The sequence below is a fragment of the Lathyrus oleraceus genome, chromosome 3 (genome assembly GCF_024323335.1).
Source record: "Lathyrus oleraceus cultivar Zhongwan6 chromosome 3, CAAS_Psat_ZW6_1.0, whole genome shotgun sequence".
Taxonomy (NCBI): Eukaryota; Viridiplantae; Streptophyta; class Magnoliopsida; order Fabales; family Fabaceae; genus Lathyrus; species Lathyrus oleraceus.
Window position 1 is genome coordinate 319,212,314 of NC_066581.1, and position 22,422 is coordinate 319,234,735.

Below are 22,422 nucleotides of genomic sequence, written 5' to 3' on the forward strand. Positions count from 1 at the left end.
TTATAAAATCGTTTTTTAAAATATTATAAGTTTTTTTATATTCGTTTTTTTTTCTAAATTGAAAGATTAATTTTGACATTCTATAACATATACATATATTATTGAAGATAAAACCTTAGTCGAAATCGTATATTTTTTTAAAAAGTTGTATCTCAAAACTGATTTTTATGAAAAATTATTTGAAATAACTTTAAAATTAAGTGATTTTTTGAAATTTTGATATTCAAATCTTTTTCAATAAAATGATGAAATATCTAAAATATTTAAATAATAACTACTCAAACCAAATTTTCATTTTAGAATTTTATAAAAAAAAAATTTATAATTTTTTTTTACACAAAATCATATTACACTATAAAAATTATTTTTAAAAAAATCAAAACAGACTGGGGCTAGATTGGTGACGTAGAATGTCAAAATTAAAAAAAATCAAAAACAAACTGACTAAAAATAATTTTAAAATTATTTCTAAAGTTATTATTTTTTAAATCTATTGGAACTATATAATTCATGACTATTAATTGATTTATTTTGAATATATATTATCATTAAAATGTCTTTGTATATAGTAATATTTTTCATATTTTGACCAACAATAAAATAAGCTTACATTAGTGAAGCATGTACTTTATATAAGTAGTCACTTGTATCCGAATTAATGTGGGGACATGCCTCCACTCATCTTTCAATTGCTTATCTATATATTAACATATATGTAGTATTCACATTGTTTTGGCCAGCGTGTTGTTAATTTTATTAATTAATTACAAGTGGATTCTCCAAAACAAAAATAATTAATAGAAGATATATGCAGAATATATTATATATTAACACTTAATTAAATATAGTTTTCAATACAATGCAATTAAATTCTTGTTGATTATATAAAATTTAATTATAATACAGTCTAACTAAGCATAATCGCCGGAATGGTACTGTGGAAACGCCACCGGTTGAAGGATAAGGCCAAAAAGGAGGAAGTCACCATGGCAACGGCACATTGTACATTTTCAGTGCTCTTAGTTACATAGTTTGAATATGAGGTCACACAATGTACAATGTATAATCATTCTTGAAAATGAAAACCACAGCACGTGTTATCTGCCACATAGGAAATCTAAACAATGCTACTAACATAACATGTTACTTCTTGTGAATTGTCCTAGTCTCTCTACCAACTAACCATGAAACAAAAGATTTTTTTCCTACAATACAACCTTTTTGTACCTTTTCAATATTTTTTTTAAATTTCTTTTATCCACTTCATCCTAGATGATGGTGGACGCGTCAGACTCCCTTTAACATCCACCATCATGGATAGAGTTTTTTTTTAAAATTTCTTTTATTATATTTAATTATTTAAATTAACTTTTTAATATACAATTTAATTTATAATTAATTAATAATATAATTATTTTATAAAAAAAATTGGTACTATATTTAATATTTTTTTTGTTCATTAAAAAAATTCTATTTTTTAATATTTAAATTTATAGAATAAATACGTGGTCAAACTTTAAAATATTGTAATTGATACAAATTTTATCTATGTTTTACTTGAACGATGGAGACCAAAAAAACATATTTTTTTAGGGGTGTTCAAATCCAATCCAATCCAAAAAAAAACGAAAACCGAACCGAAAAAACCGAAAACAAAAAAAAACATTTTTTTTGGATATGTTTGGACCACTTTGTAGAATAACCGACCAGTTCGGTTCGGTTTTCGATTGGTTGCATGAAAACCGAACCAATCCACACCGAACCGATATTTATTCATATAGTATTCTCATTAACTCTAATTAATTAAATACAATGCACCGTTACAAATTAAATACAATGCACCTTTACAGCACATCATGCACTAATTAATAATATTATTTAAATATTACAATTTAAATACAATTAAATACTAATAAATACAATTATTTAAACACATACTATTACTAGAACGCATACTAGTTAATAGTTATAGTTAAATATGATTTCCCACCCCTAAAAAACGTTTCGGTCATGCTTTAAAAAATATGATTTCCTACCCCTAAAAAACGTTTTGGTCATGCTTTAAAAAATATTGAAATTATATTAAATTTATTGTTGTTCTTTTGTTCAAATCCAATTGTTGACGGAAAATTAAATTGAATTGTTTTCGTGTCATGCAAATTGATTGTTCAAAATTAAATTGGTTTCTTTTATATATATATATATATATATATATATATATATATATATATATATATATATATATATATATATATATATATATATATATATATATATAATGTCATATAGAAAATGTTTTTGTCAGAATTTAAAAAAAAATTAAAATTAAAATTATTTTAGATTTAGAAGTAGTGTTTGTTTAAAAACCGAATAAAACCGAACCGAAGTAAACCGTATAAATTGGATCGGATCGGATTGAATTTTTTTTATTGTCATCCAATAACCGAACCAAACCGTATGCTCTTTGTATCTTTGGATCGGATGATTTTTTGTCTCAAAACCGATCCAAACCAAACCGCGAACACCCCTAATATTTTTCATTTTTTAATCGATGAATATAATATCACATTGGAAGATATAAGTATGCTTTTGAGTCTACGTGTGAAGAGTAAAGTTTTAGTAGGACCTATCGATATTGGTCCAAATACTTTGACCTATTTTTTGGGACGTGAACCACTGCAAGATCAAATAAAAGGTAGGCAAGTGAATATCTCATGGTTAAAGAGACTCTTTTAAATTTTAATATTAATAAATATGATTTTTTTTAATAAAAGACAACAAAAATACAAAATATAAAAAATATTATAATATTAAATAATTATTTATTAATTTTAATATTAAAAAATTAATTAAATCAATTTAAAATAAATACAAAACTTAAATTAAAAAAAATACTCCATCTTGGATGGCGGACCCCTAAAGAGGCCTGACGTGTCCGACATCTAGGGTGGAGTGGGTCAAAATAAGTTAAAAATAAATCTAAAAATGTACAAAAGATGACATTGTGGAACATTTTCTTCACAGGATGGCAATTTTGGATATTATTTTCAGCTTTGTGGCTCATGGATCAAAAAATCGGAAATAAAATTCTTTACTTTATATATTTGACTTTTTTTACCAAAGAGTCACATAATTAAAAATAATTTCTCACATTGCCACCCTTCGGAAAAAAAAATCACAATGCCACCTTTTTGTACCTTTTCAGTTTTTTTATTTATTTTTTCTCACCCTTCCATCCTAGATGGCGGATACGTTATACCCCTTTTAGGGATTCGACATCCTGAATGGAGTATCCCTTTTTTATTTTATTTTTTCGTTTTTAATTTATTTTATTATATTGAATTGATTTAAATCAATTTTTTATTATAAAAATTAATAAAGAATTAATGTATTTATTTTTTAAAGTTCTTTTTATAATATATTTAATTTTCTTTTTATCATTAAAAAATCATATTTTTTTAGTATTTAAATTTGTAAGAATAAATACTTTATTATTATAATATTTTCTCGTAAAAAATATTTGCTAGTAAAGGTTCGCCATCTGGTTAGGGTATGATCTTCTATAAATAGAGGTGTCTAAGATTGTTAAATTATATAATTTTCTTTCTATTCATTTCATATATTTCTTAGTCATGTCTGTGTGGTGTATTGTGTTTTTTGAAACAGATAAGCACATGAGGGCATGTCTAAATCCATATTGGAATTTCAGACGATTAGTTGTAGCCATCAACAGAAGTTTTCTATAGCTGGATGGTTTAATTCGAAATGTTAGAAAAATAGAATATTGTTGTTCATACATAACTTTGACGGATGCTAGCCCAGATAGTACCTACCTCTATTATTGGGATCATATACAAAATGATTTAGATGTCGTTTGTATGTTTTCTACACATAGTGGAGAAGTTAGCTAAGGCGTTAAAGACCCACATGTTTTAGCTGTTGTCGTTGAATAACCTAACATGATTATATGTATGGTAGTGTTTATCTGTTATAACATTATCAGAAGTTTGTGTTTTGTTGTAATATTTATTGTGTTGTAACTTTATTTGATGTTGGTGTTTTGTTGTCCTCGTTATTGTGTTGTAACTGAAAGTTTTAAGTTCAAAATAAAAGTTGTTATTGATGTTGGAAAAAAATCCACGAAACTCTGAAATAAAACGAAGATTCAATAAACTAAAACTTCAAACACAACTAACTAGAAGGTTCAACATTGTTTGGACATTTTCTGTGCATATGGTTGATTTTGCGACAAATACGACACCTCTTCTATCTTTTTCAACATTGTCCATTTCAATTCTAATACGACTACTATTTGGACAACCTTTCTTTTTTTCTTTGCATGTTGTCATTGTGACAAACAGTGTCACCTTCATATTGCGGCCAAGTTGTTTCAGTCGGGACCCTAAGGAAGGTTTCTTCTTAGACCTTAAAGATGTTAACAACTTTGAACACATTAGCTATATGCATAGAATAGTCTTGTATTATGCTTGAACACCCTGCAATAACATGTGAGTAAGGGACATGGAAGGTTTGAAATCTTTCATACTCACATGTCTGGTTCCTGAGGTCGACGTTGAAAAAGGTAGTAAGTCTATCGTCGTTATGATTCACAATTTATTGGACCATGTAGCAAAATCTATGGCAATCAAATTGCATAACCTTGTGGTCATTGGATTTGATTACCTCTTCCTCAATCCCCTTCACGCAGTTATTAGTATATATTTGGCCAGAACCCAACATTTTAGTCCATACATGTTCTCTTTTACCAAACAGTGTGCCCAATATAAAGTTTGTTGATATTACTAAAGTTGTAATAGGTAGTTTACTTGTGGCCTTCAAAACTACTTTCATTGATTCAACGAGGTTGGTAGTCATATGGCCTCACTGTTTCCCTCCATCAAACGCTTTGGGCCATTTTTCTCTAGGAATATTATCTACCCACTGTAATGCTTGTATGTTAGCCTTACATGTATATCCCATGTAGTATTTGTATGTAGATTTATTTAATGCATATCCGGTGTATGAAAATTAAAAATAAATTAGTATGGAGAAGTTATTGCTAGATGTCATAATAAATATATGTTTAGGAAAACACCCATGTTAACAACTTTTTTGCGAAGTTCCTTGTCCCTGATTCCTCTCATAAAATTTTATGATATATGCCTGATGTAATAAATGTGTGATGAATAAGGGTATTGCCATCCATTTTTGGGGTTATTATATGCACTCTTTATTGACTCATGTCAGTCTGATATCAAACATAGGTTGGCTTGAGGGTGTAACATGCATTCTCAGATTTCTTAGAAGAAAACTCAAAGCATCACCAGTTTCATCCTCTACCAATGCAAAAGTTGTTGGAAATATGTTCCTATTTTCGTCTGGTGCAACACCCATTAACAAAGTGCCCCTATATTTTCCATATAACCACGTGTGAGCGCATTTTTTTCGTTTAGATATGTCTTGAATGATGTCAAATCTAGGAAATAACATTTATGTACATTTGACGGTGTGGTTCGAGTCTAGTTGTGCATTTCAGCATTCTTGCATTATCAAGCATGTCAACATTGTTGGAAATGTTCTGGAAAACATTTGTGCATCAAAATATTGTGTTGAACATGAAAAACTTGGTTTTAAGTGAAAAATCCTCATTATAGGTCGACACATACGATTATAGGTCGACCTATAGATGGCTTTTTTAAACTTCAGGTCGACACATAGATGGTACAGGTTGACATGTACATTGCAGTATTAAAGTCTGTAGCTTCTGTCTCATGTGCCGAGTCTTTGGGTCAACCTATAGGCAACACATAACCTTACAGGTCGACACATGCTTCCAAACAGGTCGACATATGACTTGAATAGGTTGACACATGACTCGTATAGGTCGACCTATTGATAAATTTTTTTGAAAAACTGTATTTGTTTCCATTCCTTTTGCATTCCTTTAGCTTCTTATGAGTCTTACACATATAATACTTGGTACATGCATCATTCTCTAGTAAGGTTTATAGAGTGAGTAAAACCTACATGAATCCAGGATTTCAAAGCATCTCATCATCTTCAATTCAATCTATGCATACACACAATCAAACTACACATAATCATTTTTTGATTGGGTGACATCTAGATTAGGATTGATAACGTCCAATTAGGTTTGTTGTACCGATAACGTCCAATTAGGTTTGTTGTACCGATAATATTAGGTTAAGAACTTTAAGGGATTCAAATCAGAAAACTGAGGTGGGGTTTTCCTCAAGATATTTAGGGTTTGAAAATTTTGGACACGATTGTGTAATTCGGAATTGATTGAGTGAAAGCCTTGGGACTAGGTGTGTCGTTCAAGGGAGTAGTATGAAATGGTGGATCGTGTTAACAAATCTTGGGTTTAAAAAGTGTGCACTTGGGATTAATTCAGTCGGGTGAAAGCCTTGAGACAAGGAGGTTGTGCAAGGGAGTAGAAACAATAGGTGAAATGAAGCGACATTATTGGTGTCTTGGTCAATCTTTGATCAAGGTTTTAGGAGGTGCTAGATTCAAGAATAAACTTAGGGTTTGTGGGATTTGATTTCTCATTTCTTGTATACATAGATTTGCAAAGTAAGATTTATAATAATAATATCTCAATTTGAATTCGAATTGAGGGCAGACGTACCCATAGCGAGGTCGATTGGGGAACTGCTGAAACAAATCCTTGTGTACTCTCTCTTTCTCTTTTATTTTTTGGTTCGCAAATTGTTGATTAATTTGATTTCTTGATCAACATTATTTGGATAATAATTTTTGAATCATTTGTGAAATTTGTGTTGTTGTTGTTGTAATCACATACCATTTGGTAGTGATTGGATTTCTAAGAACTATAAACATTATACAAACATCCAAACTTTGTTAATCACACGCAAAGTGTTTCACAATTTGTTTCAACTAATTTTTGTGTGTTGTTATCATTGGAGATATACCTTTAATATAGTAGAGTACTTAATTTGTTGTTTAAAGTGTTGTTAATCAACTTGTGGATTATTATCATACCATTGACACTTTTACTCATATTCGAGCTTTTCAATAGTAGGTTCGGTTAGACGATTTTTGATCCGGGAAATATTTGAAACTTGATTTCACGCCATAAATTTTTCTAAAGTCAAATTTTCGAATAAATTTTAACTTGGGATATATTCACCGACCTCTAGATCCAGGCCTATCGTCTAACAAGTGGTATCATGAGCTCAAGTTGTTTCTTGTCTTAATATATTATTATTAGATAACGACTACTAAACCTAAATGGGTGTATGATAGAGCACCTATTTTTACTAGCAAAAATTATGGCTATTGGAAAGCTCGTATGCGTATCCATGTCAACTCCATTGACAAGGGTATATGGGATGCAATCATAAATGGCCCAAATGAAATTACAATGACCAATGATGAAGGTGTCACCATACCAAAACCGAAAAGTCAATGGAATGATAATGATAAGAGGTTGTGGTCACATGATTGGGAAGCATAAAATATTATCATATCCGCTTTAGGTGTTGGTTATCGTGTTTCTCACTGTGAAACCGCCAAAGCTATATGAGACGCATTAGAAGTTGCCCATGAGGGAACTAATAAGGTCAAACAAGCTAGAATTAACACATTAAACCAAGAGTTTGAACTCTTTGATATGAATCATGGTGAAACCATTGCAGACATGCAAAAGAGATTCACACAACTTATTAATAGATTGAATGTTCTAGGTAATCCTATCTCCAATGCTATTGCTACTAACAAGGTTTTAAGATGTCTTAATAGGGAATGGAAATCCAAGGTCACCGCGATCAAAGAGGCGAATGATCTTAAAGCACTTGATCTCACTACCTTGTTTGGAAAATTTGAAGAACATGAGCAAGAATTCACTTGCTTGAAAAAACATGAAAACGATTATGAAAAGAAGATGAAGAAAGAGAAAGGTAAAGACAAGGTGGAAGAGAAGAAGTTCATTGCTCTAAATACTTCTAGTTTAAAGTCTTCAATGAATGAGCTCAGTGATTGTGAAACTAAAGATGATAAAGACTCCGATGAAGAAGATATGAGGTTGTTCATCAAAAGGTACAATAAATATATGTGGGAACAAGCAAATAAGTACTCCAAAAAGAAGGATCATAGAAAATCTAGAAGGTTTTCAAATTCCTCAAAGGAAGATGAGAAGAAGAAAAGTAAGGTTAGAAGTATATGCTATAATTATGTCAAAGAAGGTCCATTAGGTCAGAGTGTCCTAAGATCACGAAAGAAAAGGAGAGAGGTCATCGCAAAAGGTCCAACAAGTATATAAGGGATTATGCTGCTTCGGAAAGCGAAAGTGGTTCTTCAAGTGAAGAAAGTTCTAGCTCAAGCGACGAATTGGCAAAGATGTGTTACATGGCCAACAAAGGAAAGAAAAATAATGTAACTCACTCTAAGCCTAAATATACTAATGACTTATCTTATTATCAATTGCAATAATCTTTTGAAAATCTACAAAGAAAAACCATAGAAGCTTTCAAAAAGCTTTCCTCAAACAAAAGAATTTTCTCTCATTTGCAAGCTAAAATGTTGGAAAATGAAAAGAATATGGAAGCTCCAAGGAAATTATGATAGATATTTTAAAAGATAAGTGTGATGATAATAGAATCTCATGGTTTGGGTGTGAGACTTGTCATATTTGGAAAAAGGAGTCAAGAGATCTTAAAGCCAAGTTGAACAAGGTTTTGCAACCCAAAGTCACTTTTGCTATTGACACTTCAAAATATGATATGCCTTCTCATAATCCTTATAGAAGTTATAGTTATATTGAAAAGAGTTATATTAGCAAAAGAGCATCTTCTCACAATGTTTATTGTCATTATTGTTGCATGAAAGGTCATACCATTGCAAAGTGTAACTTTAGGAGACTCTTAGTCCCCAAAGACACTCATCAATGGTTTCTTATATGCAACCAAGGTTTCATTAATCATCAAGAAACCAATGGAGATTGGGTACCTAGCACTAGTCGTTGATCTTGTAGGATAAATGTCTTGGCACTATGATGAGAGTATGAGATCTCGTTCGTGGAAGCTCAAGACATAATACTTGTAACACTTCTTTATTTCTTGACTTTGTGACAAGTGTAGCGGGGTATTCGTTACCATTAGAGATATTGACTAAATCCAAGGTAAACCATACAAGTCGAGTCGCCACCGCACTTCTATTTATCCAAAGGAATGGTTAGAAAGCAAACAAAAACCTAAAAGTTTTATCGAATCAAAAACTAGTAAAAATATCAGAGATCTGGGTAAGGGGGTTGGTTATGCAATGGGAAGGTTTTAAGCACCCAAAACATCCTAGGTACTCCTAGGGAGCCCTTTTCATAAGTGTTGTTCTAGTCTAAAAGGCGTAGGTATATCTAAAGTACTATTTACTAAAAGGAAGGTTAAAAGAAAATGACTCGCAAGGATGTCACATCCACTGCCTACGTATCTCATCTGAGTATGAGAATCAGAGTCTTCGTAGCTCGGCTACCTATGGGTTAAAGAGAAGTGTGCTCGGTAAGACGTCGCGTCTTATGCCTACGTATCTCATCTGGAATGAGAATCAGAGCAAAACGTAGTTCGGCTAACTAGGGGTTAAGGATTGCCATCTGAACATGGACTTACAAAAGAGGACATCAGTTGTGTCAAAGGAGGGTGGGCAGTATGTTCAATGTCCTAGCAGTAGGTGTCGCAGCTCGCTGAATCGAGTCTTAGGCAGTTACCTCTTTGCAATAGAACAGACTGACATGCCACAAGATCGGAGACGCACGAAAGGTCTAAAAGTGGGGAAGCTCTGCTCTAGAGTTGTCATGCAATATGGACCTATGTGTTAGGATTTACAAAGGGGAACATCTACCTAATGTTAGCATGCAAAGAATAAGGGAATTATACCTATGTTATCATACAAAGGGTTCTACCTAATGGGTGCTACCTAAACGGAACAAGAGTCGACGGATGGAGCGCGAAGAGGAGTTACGGATACGGGTAGATGGCGATGCCAGAGGCAATCGACTTACAGGTAGATGGCGATGCCTGAGGCAATCGACTTACAAGAGGATGGATGAATGCATGCTGGTTCTGTTAAGTTTTGAAAATGATTACTCGATGTTGGATCGAGCTTTTGATCTTATTTTGAAATGGTTATCGGATGTTCGTTTTAATTCTTGTATTAACAGATGACTAAAGAAATAAAGAAATAAATATTATACACTTTATGGGAGAGGGGTACATTTGTTATGAATGGGGATTGTTCATGGCAAACAAACAATAAGAATATATGCCTCATACATCATACAAGTAGGCAACAGTTATCAATCAGATCGGATAAATAAACAATATATAATCAAACCAAAGAATCAAATAATGGAACACTTAAACAATGCATGGGAGTATGAACATGTTAAATAATCAAGCAATATAAAGCATGAATGAGAGAAACAAGTATAAAAGATAACAGATGAATCAAACAGATGAAAATATGCACACGAAGGGTCCACTGAATAATTTAATCAGGAAATGAGGTAAGGACCAAATAAAATCAAGGTAAAAGGCCTATAATACTTGGCATATGAGATGAATGAGGGAGGATCAAAAGAACTCTTCAATTGCCATAAGCAATCTCTAAGTCAAACATCGATCATAAAGAAGTCAACTGAAAATTCAAGTCAACTTAAAAAATAACAAATAAATAGCAAATTAATCAAGAAAATTATGAAAAATTAAACTAAATAAGGTGGGGTCAGGACATCATCATCCCCCAAAAAGATTTTAAAAATAATTAAAATTGGCATGTGAATTAATTAAAACAAAACATAGGTTAAACCAAAAGTCAATTAATAAGACTAGGTTAGAAATGAATCAAGAATAAATAGTAAATTAATCAAGAAAATTATGAAAAATTAAAATAAATAAAATGGGGTAAGGACATCATCTTTCCCCAAAAGGATTTTAAAAATAATGAAAATTGGTACGTGAATTAATTAAAATAAAACAGAAGTCAAATTAAAAGTCCACCAACCAAACTAGGTGGAAAATAAATCCAAAATAAATTTAAAATGTGAAATAAAATTCCAAGAAAAGGTCAGGTTGACCATGAGACAGTGGTCAACCTTCATCCCAAAAATCAAATGCTAACAATAATCTTAAGTCATAAAAATAAAATCAATAAAAAAAGTGTGTTAAAATGGACCATTTAGAATAAATAATTAAAATAAAATATTAATATTAAAAAAATACGAAAATAAAAATTATATAAAATTAAATAAAACGTTAAGAAAAGTGAAAAATATTTTTGGGTAATTTTATCGACGAAGAAAATATTTTAAATAATAAAATGAAATACGAAAATGGAAGGATTAATGGTGATGAACATGGTAAGCAAGCGTAGATATATCAAAACATGGTCGTGGAAGAGATGATTACCTAATGGAAAATAGAAGTGGAATGGAATCTGATATGTGATGAAGTTTTGCCTCCTTTCCACGAAATTCCAATGCTCCTTTAGGGTTAGGGTTTCAGCTTCTTAAATAGGGTGGATTAGGTGTTCTCATGGGCTTTTTAATAAGTGATTTACCCATAAGAATAAAAGTGTGAAGTGAGGTGTAAAATGTTTTTATTTTGGGCCAAACTTAAGTGAATGGATGTCCAGTTCATGGCCAAAAGAGGTAAAAAACGTGACTGGTTTGTGCAACACGCTTAGAAAATCTGATTGGGCCAGCCAGACCCAAAATCTGCCTAGAAAATCAAGTCTTGGTGCCCACTTTAAATGAATGTATCTCTCAAACCAGGGATTCAAATGAGATTATTCCAAAAGGATGTGAAAGAGGACATTGCAAGGTACAATTGTTGTGAAGAAAGTGTTTTCAAATAATGCCTTGAAGTGCAAGAAAACTGGCCAAGAAGTCTTGACAAATTTTGAAGATTTTGGACTTAGAAATTTTTCTAAGTGTCCTAAAAAAATGTCTCACTTTGACTAAGCATAACTTTCTCAATTATAATCCAAATGGAGAAAACTTTATACCTCTAGAAATCTTTGAACAAGAGGAAAAACTTTCATGTTGGATAAATTTTAAAATGGAGCTTTTATCTTATGAAAAAAGGGCTTAAAGTGAGTGCAACGATCATGAAAACTTGCCCTAAATGGAAAGTCAACCATTTCCAAATTTAGTAACTTTTCCAATTCCTGATTAAATGATGAATCCATGATCCACCCTTGATCAAATTTCACATGTAGGATCCCCTAAGCATGGATTTTGAGATTCCACTCTCAAAATGTCAGGAGTTGACTTTTCTGGCCCCACAATTGACTTTTCCCAAACTGTCTGATTCCCGATTCCATTGATCAATTGAAGCACTTCTAGCTCAAATAAAGAGCTGATTTTTTGTATGTAGACCCTTGTGGACATATGGAGGGCCATGGAAAAGAGTTTCACCCAAAGAATCAGAAATAAACTGATTTTATACCAAACCTTAGTTTTAGGGCAAAATGATCAGGAACTGATTGCACTGATTGCCAATGGATCTTTCTGAGATAATTGTGAATCTTCCTAGGCCAAGATGCCTCTCTAATCATGACATGGTGAGCTCCTCTACTTCTAACCAAACATTTCCTGTTGCAGGTAGCCATGAAACCCTAATTTCTGATTAAATCCAGATGAACACTCTAATAGCTTTGAATCCTTCACTGATGAACTGAGGACCATAATAAGATACTTGGACCCCCATGAGACCCTTGAGACTTGTATACTTAGAAAATGAAGTCCAATTCTCAATCTTTCTTTATGTGGGCTCCTGCTGTTAAGGAGTGATCGATCAAGACCTGATCTCCATGTCACTAATGCAGTATGCATTGAGTATGACCTAATATGATGCTAATGAAGTGTAAAACATAATCCCATGCTCCAGAAAAAATGAAGGGTAAATTTTGGGGTATTACAGCTGCCCCTATTAAATCAACTGTAAACCCGAAAGGAAGATAGCAATGGCTTTCGCACTTTCGAGGTATCAAGTGATTGAATACGATAAAAGCCCGAAAATTTACACTGAAGTGAAAAAATGAAGTAACAATGCCTGTCAGAATCGGCCAAGAGGTGGTCTTGAAAAAGAATCCGTCTGGTACAGTGAGAGTCGGTCTGAACACCGAAAAAAGAATGTTATCCTGAATACCAAAATAAATGGTAACACAGAAATAACCATGGCCTGGATGCCGCTCATCAATTTGAATACTGGAAATGACTTCGATCTGAGCATCGGAAGATACTAGATTATCAAACATCGGTTTGAACACCGGGAAACTGGCATGAGCGTCACTTCGGTCTGAATACCGGAAAACTGGTCTGAATACCGGAAAATTGGCCTGAATGCCACAAGTTGCATCGACCTGAATGTCGGAAACTTCTTCGATTTGAACATCGGAAGATATTAGATTATCAAACATCGGTCTGAACACCGGGAAACTGGCCTGAGTGCCACTTCGGTTTGAATACCGGAAAACTGGCCTGAATGCCACAAGTTGCATCGACCCGAATGTCGGAAACTTCTTCGATCTGAACATCGGAAAACTGGCCTGAATGCCACTTCGGTCTGAATACCGGAAACTTTCATGCCTGTCACCATCGACAGAAATAGGGAAAATGATAATTGAGGCAGCGCGTGGGCCAACGACCCCTGCTGGGAATAATAAAGATAAGTCATGAACAATATTCAGTCTGAGTACTGGAAACAACTTCTGGCTTATCACTTGGGATACCGAGAATGCCTTATGCTTTACACGCGTATGTTTGAATTTTTCAGTGGCGTTATGCTCCATGAAAATGGAAATGCTACGCAATTTGGGAGGATGCAATGCAATATGATTCTACATGCAGGGATGCGAAACACTTGATTAGAGAGAACGCCAAGCTGAGGCAAGGAATTCTGCTGGGGAAATGATCACCATCTTCTGGACCCTGGCAAGGTTGTTGGAGATGCACAACAAAGAACTCTGTGGGGAAATGACCCGCCACACAGTGTTCTGGCAAATAACAAAATACCGAGGCTCTGACTGGGGAGAGAATGGCACTGAAAAATTGCTGCTGAGGAAAGAGATAGTGGTTCTGGCAACCATAATCCGCGAGAGAGATGACTCAGCAGGGGAAGCAAACACCGATATGGTACTGAGATTTTGCTTCAAGGAAAGAGACCATGGGTCTAGCATCGAGACCATCGATCTGGCATCGAACTCTGAGGAGCAGCCGCTTCTGCTGGGAAGATACAGTCTGGCACTGTCAACTCCGCTGGGGATATACAGTCTGACACTGTCAACTCTGCTGGGGATATACAGTCTGACACTGTTGACTCTACTGGTGAATGTATAATCTGAAACAAATGCTTGGGGAAGTACAACAGTGAGAGCCTGCTGGGGACTTAAGAATCCAACGCTCGGACCAGCTCTGCAGGGATAAGATATCGAATTCCAACTGTTGAGGAAAAACATCCGCGGTCATTTGATGGGGACCTTAAGGAAATGCCCCGAGTGTACCTATTCTGAATAGACGATCCAAAGAACTTAAAATTTACAACAATTTTCAATGTTTATTAAGCACGTACCTATAAAGCTCTTATGTTTCATGATGCAATGTTTATCAAAAATTCGGACGTCATTTTTGCAAACAAAACAGTAAAATGAAAATGAACACAGAGATGTACTGAATAACATGATTTTATTGATTAAGTGGCCTATGAATAGGTATTTACATCAGGAAGCAATCCCTGGAAAGAGGTAATTGCACAACAGATAAGAACAGAAATTAATCTAATGGCAATGTGAAATGGATTTCTATCGGGTTCCAATTCTGCTATGATTCGCTCGTCTTCAAGATCCTCCAGATGATCAGCTTTCCGAAAAAGGTGATTGGACTATTTCCTATCCTTTGGAAGTTTCCGGTTATCGACACGAGATGATATTCAGAACTACTCAGAACGCAGTCATTCGCTTAATCCCTAACTTTTGCCTGGATCGCCCTTTCGGGTTTTCAATCCACCGGGATACCCATTTTTGCCTAAGTTGCCCTTTCAGGTTTTCAACTTACCGGGTGTACAATCTTTTCATTTTTTAATCCCTAACTTTTGCCCGAACCTTTTTCATTTTCTTGGTTCGCCGGGATGCCCATTTTTTTGCCTGGACTATTCTTTTTATCGTCCAGCGGGTCTATTTTATGCGAAGTATTTTTTAACTGCGTATGAGTTCACAGGGGAAGTGAAATTTTCACTATCCATAGTTGCAAGCATTAAGGCTCCACCATCAAAAACCTTGGTGACAATATACGGTCCATCATAGTTAGGAGTCCACTTGCCCCTGTGATCTGTCTGAGGAGGAAGGATCCTTTTCAACACCAAATCTCCAACTTAGAAGCATTGAGGACACACTTTCTGATCAAAGGCTCTCTTCATCCGACTCTGATACAACTGCCCATGACAAATGGCTGCCATTCGCTTCTCTTCGATAAGACTCAACTCATTGAACCTTGTCTGAATCCATTCAGCTTCGCCTAACTTGACATCTAACATGACTCTTAGAGAAGGAATCTCCACTTCAACAGGTAGGACTGCTTCCATACCATACACAAGGGAATAAGGGGTTGCCCCGGTCGATGTACGTACTGAAGTACGGTACCCATGCAAGGCGAAGGGTAGCATCTCATGCCAATCTCTATACATAACGACCATCTTCTGCACAATCTTCTTTATGTTCTTATTTGCTGCCTCAACAGCACCGTTCATCTTAGGACGATAAGGGGAAGAGTTGTGATGTTGAATGTTGAAGTTCTTGCACAACTCTTTCATCATTTTGTTATTGAGATTAGAACCATTATCAGTAATGATTCTTTCGGGAATCCCATAACGATAAATGATTTCTTTCTTGATGAATCGGGCAACCACATGTCTGGTGACCATCGCAAATGACGCTGCTTCGACCCACTTGGTGAAATAGTCGATGGAAACAAGGATGAAGCGATGCCTATTGGAAGCAGTCGGCTCAATCTTTCCAATCATATCAATGCCCCACATAGCAAACGGCCACGGCGAAGACATCACATTCAGAGGATTTGGCGGCACATGCACCTTATCAGCATAAATCTAGCATTTATGACACTTCCGAGCATATTTGAAACAATCAGATTCCATGGTCATCCAGTAATAACCCGCTCTCAACAATTTCTTAGCCATTGAATGTCCGTCGGCATGAGTACCGAAGGAGCCTTCATGAACTTCCTGCATTAACATGTCTGCTTCGTGTCTATCCACGCATCTGAGCAAAACCATGTTGAAGTTCCTCTTATACAGCACATCGTCTTTGTTCAGGAAGAAACTGCCTGCCAATATTCTCAAAGTCTTTCTATCATTGTTGGATTCCCCTGCATGGTACTCTTGATTCTTCAGAAAGCACTTGATGTCGTGGTACCAGGGCTTGTCATCAACTACCAGTTCAGCAGCAAACACATACGCGGCCTTATCAAGCCGCATAACATCGATCCTGGGAACATGGTTTCACCGAATCACCTTGATCATGGAGGACAGAGTAGCAAGAGCATCTGCCATCTGGTTCCCATCACGAGGTATATGATACATCCTTACTGTTGTGAAGAAAGTCAACAGTCTTCTCGTGTAGTCTCTGTAGGGGACCAGATTAGGCTAGAGAGTATTCCAATCACCATTCACTTGATTGATCACTAGAGCTGAATCTCCAAAGATGTCCAGAGTCTTGATTATCAAATCAATGGCTTGCTCGAAACCTAAGATACAGACTTCATACTCAGCTTCATTATTGGTGCACTCGAAAGTCAGACGAGCGGTGAAAGGCATGTGGGCACCTTTCGGAGTGGTAATGACAGCACCAATTCCACTTCCTTTGGCATTGACGGCCCCATCAAACATTAAAGTCCACTTTTCATCTGGATCGGGTCCCTCCTCAACAACTGGCTCTTCACAGTCTTTCATCTTGAGGAACATGATGTCTTCATCCGGAAAATCAAACTTCATCGGCTCATAATCATCAATCGGCTGCTGAGCAAGATAGTCTGACAGAATACTCCCTTTGATGGCTTTCTGGGATGTATACTGGATGTCGTACTCTGTCAATACCATTTGCCAACGAGCAACCCTTCCGGTGAGAGCTGGCTTCTCAAATATATACTTGACTGGATCCATTTTGGAGATCAGTAAGGTTGTGTGAGTCAGCATGTATTGTCTCAATCTCTTAGTAGCCCATGCAAGTGCACAACATGTCTTTTCAAGCATTGAGTATCTCGACTCGCGATCTGTGAATTTTTTACTCAGGTAGTAGATGGCATGCTCTTTCCTACATGTCTCGTCGTGTTGACCAAGAACACAACCCATGGAATTATCAAGTACTGTCAAATACATAATCAGCGGTCTCCCTGGGACTGGAGGCATAAGGATAGGAGGATTCTGCAAATACTCTTTTATTTTTTTCGAAATCCCTTTGGCAATCATCATTCCACCTGATAGCCTGATCTTTTCTCATCAATTTGAATATTGGCTCACACGTGGCTGTTAGGTGAGAGATGAACCTTGCAATGTAGTTCAGCCTTCCTAAGAAACCACAGACTTGTTTTTCTGTTCTTGGCTCAGGCATTTCTTGTATCGCTTTCACTTTGGCCGAATCCACATCAATCCCTTTTTCACTAACAATAAAACCCAGCAGTTTTCCAGATCTCACCCTGAAAGTACACTTGTTCGGATTAAGCCTTAGCTTGAATTTCCTCAAACGCTCAAACAGTTTCTGCAAATTCACCAGATGTTCTTCTTCCGTCTGAGATTTGGCAATCATATCATCAACATAAACCTCGATTTCATGATGAATCATATCATGGAAAAGAGTTACCATAGCTCGTTGATACGTTGCCCCAGCATTTTTCAGACCAAACGGCATCACCTTGTAGCAGAAGGTGCCCCATGGGGTTATGAAAGTTGTCTTTTCCATGTCTTTTAGTGCCATCTTAATTTGATTATAGCCAGAAAATCCATCCATGAAGGAGAATACCGAGAACTGAGCCGTATTATCCACCAAAACGTCGATGTGAGGTAATGGGAAATCATCTTTAGGACTAGCTCTGTTCAGATCCCGGTAGTCAATGCACATCCGTACCTTTCCATCCTTTTTAGGTACTGGAACGATATTTGCAACCCGTGGCGGATAATTTGTAACCGCTAGAAACCCTGCATCCAACTGTTTTTGTACTTCTTCCTTTATCTTGACAGCCATCTCTGGTCTTGTTCTTCTGAGCTTCTGCTTGACCGAAGGACAATTCTCTTTGAGAGGCAAACGGTGTACCACAATGTCTGTGTCAAGCCCTGGCATGTCCTGATAAGACCAAGCGAAGATGTCAACATACTCTTGCAGCAATTCAATCAGCCCCTTCTTCACATTATCTTCCAAAGCAACCCCTATCTTGATTTCTCTCTTGGCGTCCTCGGTGCCAAGATTAATCACTTCAACAAACTCTTGATGCGGTTGAATGACCCTTTCCTCCTGTTTTAACACCCTGGCAAGTTCTTCAGGGAGTTCACAATCTTCATCACCCTCTTCTTCAACTTGAAAGATTGGATTTTCAAAGTCGAAGCGAGCCATAGCAGAACTGTTATCAATAGGATCCGGTGACGTGGATCTGCATGAGTGATGGTATGTGCTTATGAGTGTGAACAAGAAGTGGAAACTAAATAAAACATTGTCAAATGTATTTTTTTTTACATTTTTGATTTTTGAAAACTGCAAAAATAGAAAGACAATGAACAAAATATTTGAATGCAAAAAGACGTCCTTTATTTATGATAAAAAATGCAGGTATCCACATAGATGAGCCCTACAATGAGTCATCACGCCCTGGGCGGAATGTAAGACTTGGATATGCATGAATAAACAAAGAAAATTACTCTTTAAGAAGAGTGACTTGGATAATCTCTTCAGAAGACCAGTTGCGGAAAACTTCACCCGGGACCCTTGGACGCACCCAGTTGTCAATGTCGCAATCATTATCCCCATCTTCTTTGTTGATTGCAGAGATCTGGCCATACTGAATGATGCCAGCATTGGAGAAAGTAATCGGCCCCTGACGCATCGGTGAATGCCCGAGTCAGCTATCCTAATAATGGAATACCAAACAAGATGAGAACACTGCGGCGGTACTTGTTATGCAAGACATGCTAATGAATATGCAAATGCAAAGACATGTTTATCAATTTCAAAGGCTATTCTACCCCTTGATTCCAGTCTCACATTTGATAAATAGTGTAAGAAAACCCCAACTAGAATCAAGAAGAAGATATAAACCCCTAGGAATCGATAAACATGATGCATGCAATGCTTATGATTTAATTTTTATATCAGAGGAACTTTAGAGTCTTATTTGCAAATTTTGGAAATATTAAACGTTTATCACATACGGAAATATCACGTCAATTAATATTTGGAAATGTTTTTACGCCAAAGAAGTACAGTCTTGGTAACCAAATACAATACAAGAGAGAAGGAAAATGAACATCCTATGGATCCCTAGAAGCAATCGTCCAAAGCCCTCGAGACCGGAAGATAAGCTGCACGAAGCCTCTTCACCTCCCTCTCATAGGCTACCTCCATATCTGCCTTCTCTTTGGCGAGTCGATCATACTTCCTCTTCCAAAACTTGGAAGACTGAGAAAGTAGAGAAGTCAATGCGTCATCAGGATCATCAATAACTTGATGCTCAAGGAACTCTATCAAAGCATCCTTCTCTCTGATCTGCTAAAGCAACTCCTCTCGTTCACGGATCCAAGCACGCGAACGATCTTCGTCTCTCAACTCCTCTACTCCTTGGCTAGGGAGGGTTAAAGGCCCAGCCACAACCAAAGGTGTGGGTCTTGGATACTCATAAGGCATGAGGTACTCGGAAGCTCTCCTCCTAACCCAAGAGGTATAGGGTTCCAAAGCGATACAGTTCTTCGGACGTAGCTCCTTCCTTCCTTTCTTATGGATCTTGCGCCAAGCGCGGACCATCCTGCCCTTCAAGCCTTGGGGATCTATACCCTCATAAAATAACACACCCTCTAACAGAATGTTATTGGGTTTATCCTTTAGGGGGAACCCAAGCTGACGACGTGCCAAAATAGGGTTGTAGTTAATTCCACCGCATGTACCGAGAAGAGGTACATTGGAGAATTCACCACAAGAATCGATAATCTGCACACCATCATATACACGGTTATACCAAAAGATATCATCATTAGTGAGAGACATAAGTCTCGTGGACCACCGTAGACATCCTTTGTTCTCCTTGAAGGCGAGCGTCTGAGGCAAGTGCGAAATAAACCACTTGTACAACAAAGGCAAACATCACACAATGGTACCACCGCCCTTTGCATTCCTCATATGCAAAGAGAAATAAGTGTCACCCAACAGAGTAGGAACGGGATTAAGAGTAGAGAAAATCCTAATGGCGTTCACATCCACAAACTTGTCGATGTTGGGGAATAACACTAGCCCATAGATGAGAAGTACAAATATGGCTTTAAAGGCGTCCTCACTCATGGCCTTCCCAAACATAGTAGCTTGATCAATGAGGAAATCAGACGGGAGACCTTGAAATCCACCTTTGGTAGTCATATGAGCACCAATAATAGATTCATCTATACGCAACAGATCAGCAATCTCTTGAGAAGAAGGAACTCTCTCCAAGCCACTGAACAACAACTGGTCTAGTATAGGTATGCCCACAAGATAGGCATACTCCTCAAGCGTGGGCAAAAGCTGGAAATCCGGAAAAGTGAAGCAATGATACAAGGGATCATAGAACTGCACCAACACACTCATTAGACCTTCATCCACTTGAGTAGCCAGAATAGACAGAAGCTTCCCATGACGAGCCTTGAATTCCAAGGGATCTAATACATAGGATATCAAACTCCTTAACTCTTTCAAGTCAGGTTGTCTAAGACTGTACTTCTTCGTATTCCTTCTTTGCTTATCCATGTCTGAAAATTTGCAAATATACCTCTTAAGTTCCTTGAAAGTTTTCTAATTGTTGATGATATGGATGTGTATGAATGCATGAATGCATGGATGCAACAATCACACTCAAGGATCAAGCAAATCACACCATACAAAGGTCATGGGATGGATCAAGTCATCCTTAATATCAATCATCCATTTTGGTGGATTATGGTTTACACCTTATCAACACCCAAGTTCCATTGATATTAAGGATACACAAGAACGGATCAACCACGAATCAAGGGTTTGTTGCGAGTCGCGAGCATGGAGTCTTGGTTAAGAACCACCCAAAGAGAGTGTATTATGGTTAAACCTGACAATCATGTTCTACAAGAGGTTCCCATAGTCATCATCCCATCTTTAGGATATTATCGGATAAATGACTACTCGTATTCCAAAAATATTCTCAAGAGAGACTCTTATGAGTGTAGTATCGCGTAACAATCGTATCAAATCTTACACTTAAACGATCTTCGCACTACATCCTAAAAATAGGCCAAGATGGGCGTGGTAAACTAAGGTCCTTGGCTTCTAAGGCATATATTGGAAAGAGTAATGCCTAACCACGACTACTCGTGTGACATTATTGATCCCAACATAACCTCCACCAAGTGAATGGGCTTGCAAGTCAACTTGCTAAGGAATAACTCCACACAAGTCAACAAGACTATGCCATTCTCCTAACCTAAGTGCACTCGAGTTCGGGTATAGAACTCATCTCACGAAGATCACCAAGTATACAAGGAATTAATATTCAAACAATTCAATCATTACATACAATACAGTAATCCCAAATTGCACAAAAATATGTCACAAAGCAATATACCATACAATACAACAAATATGAAAAGTAGGCAAAACCCACTAGGCAAATGATAATCCCCAGTGGAGTCGCCACTTTTCTGTAGCGGGGTATTCGTTACCATTAGAGATATTGACTAAATCCAAGGTAAACCATACAAGTCGAGTCGCCACCGCACTTCTATTTATCCAAAGGAATGGTTAGAAAGCAAACAAAAACCTAAAAGTTTTATCGAATCAAAAACTAGTAAAAATATCAAAGATCTGGGTAAGGGGGTTGGTTATGCAATGGGAAGGTTTTAAGCACCCAAAACATCCTAGGTACTCCTAGGGAGCCCTTTTCATAAGTGTTGTTCTAGTCTAAAGGGTGTAGGTATATCTAAAGTACTATTTACTAAAAGGAAGGTTAAAAGAAAATGACTCGCAAAGATGTCGCATCCACTGCCTACGTATCTCATATGAGTATGAGAATCAGAGTCTTCGTAGCTCGGCTACCTATGGGTTAAAGAGAAGTGTGCTCGGTAAGACGTCGCGTCTTATGCCTACGTATCTCATCTGGAATGAGAATCAGAGCAA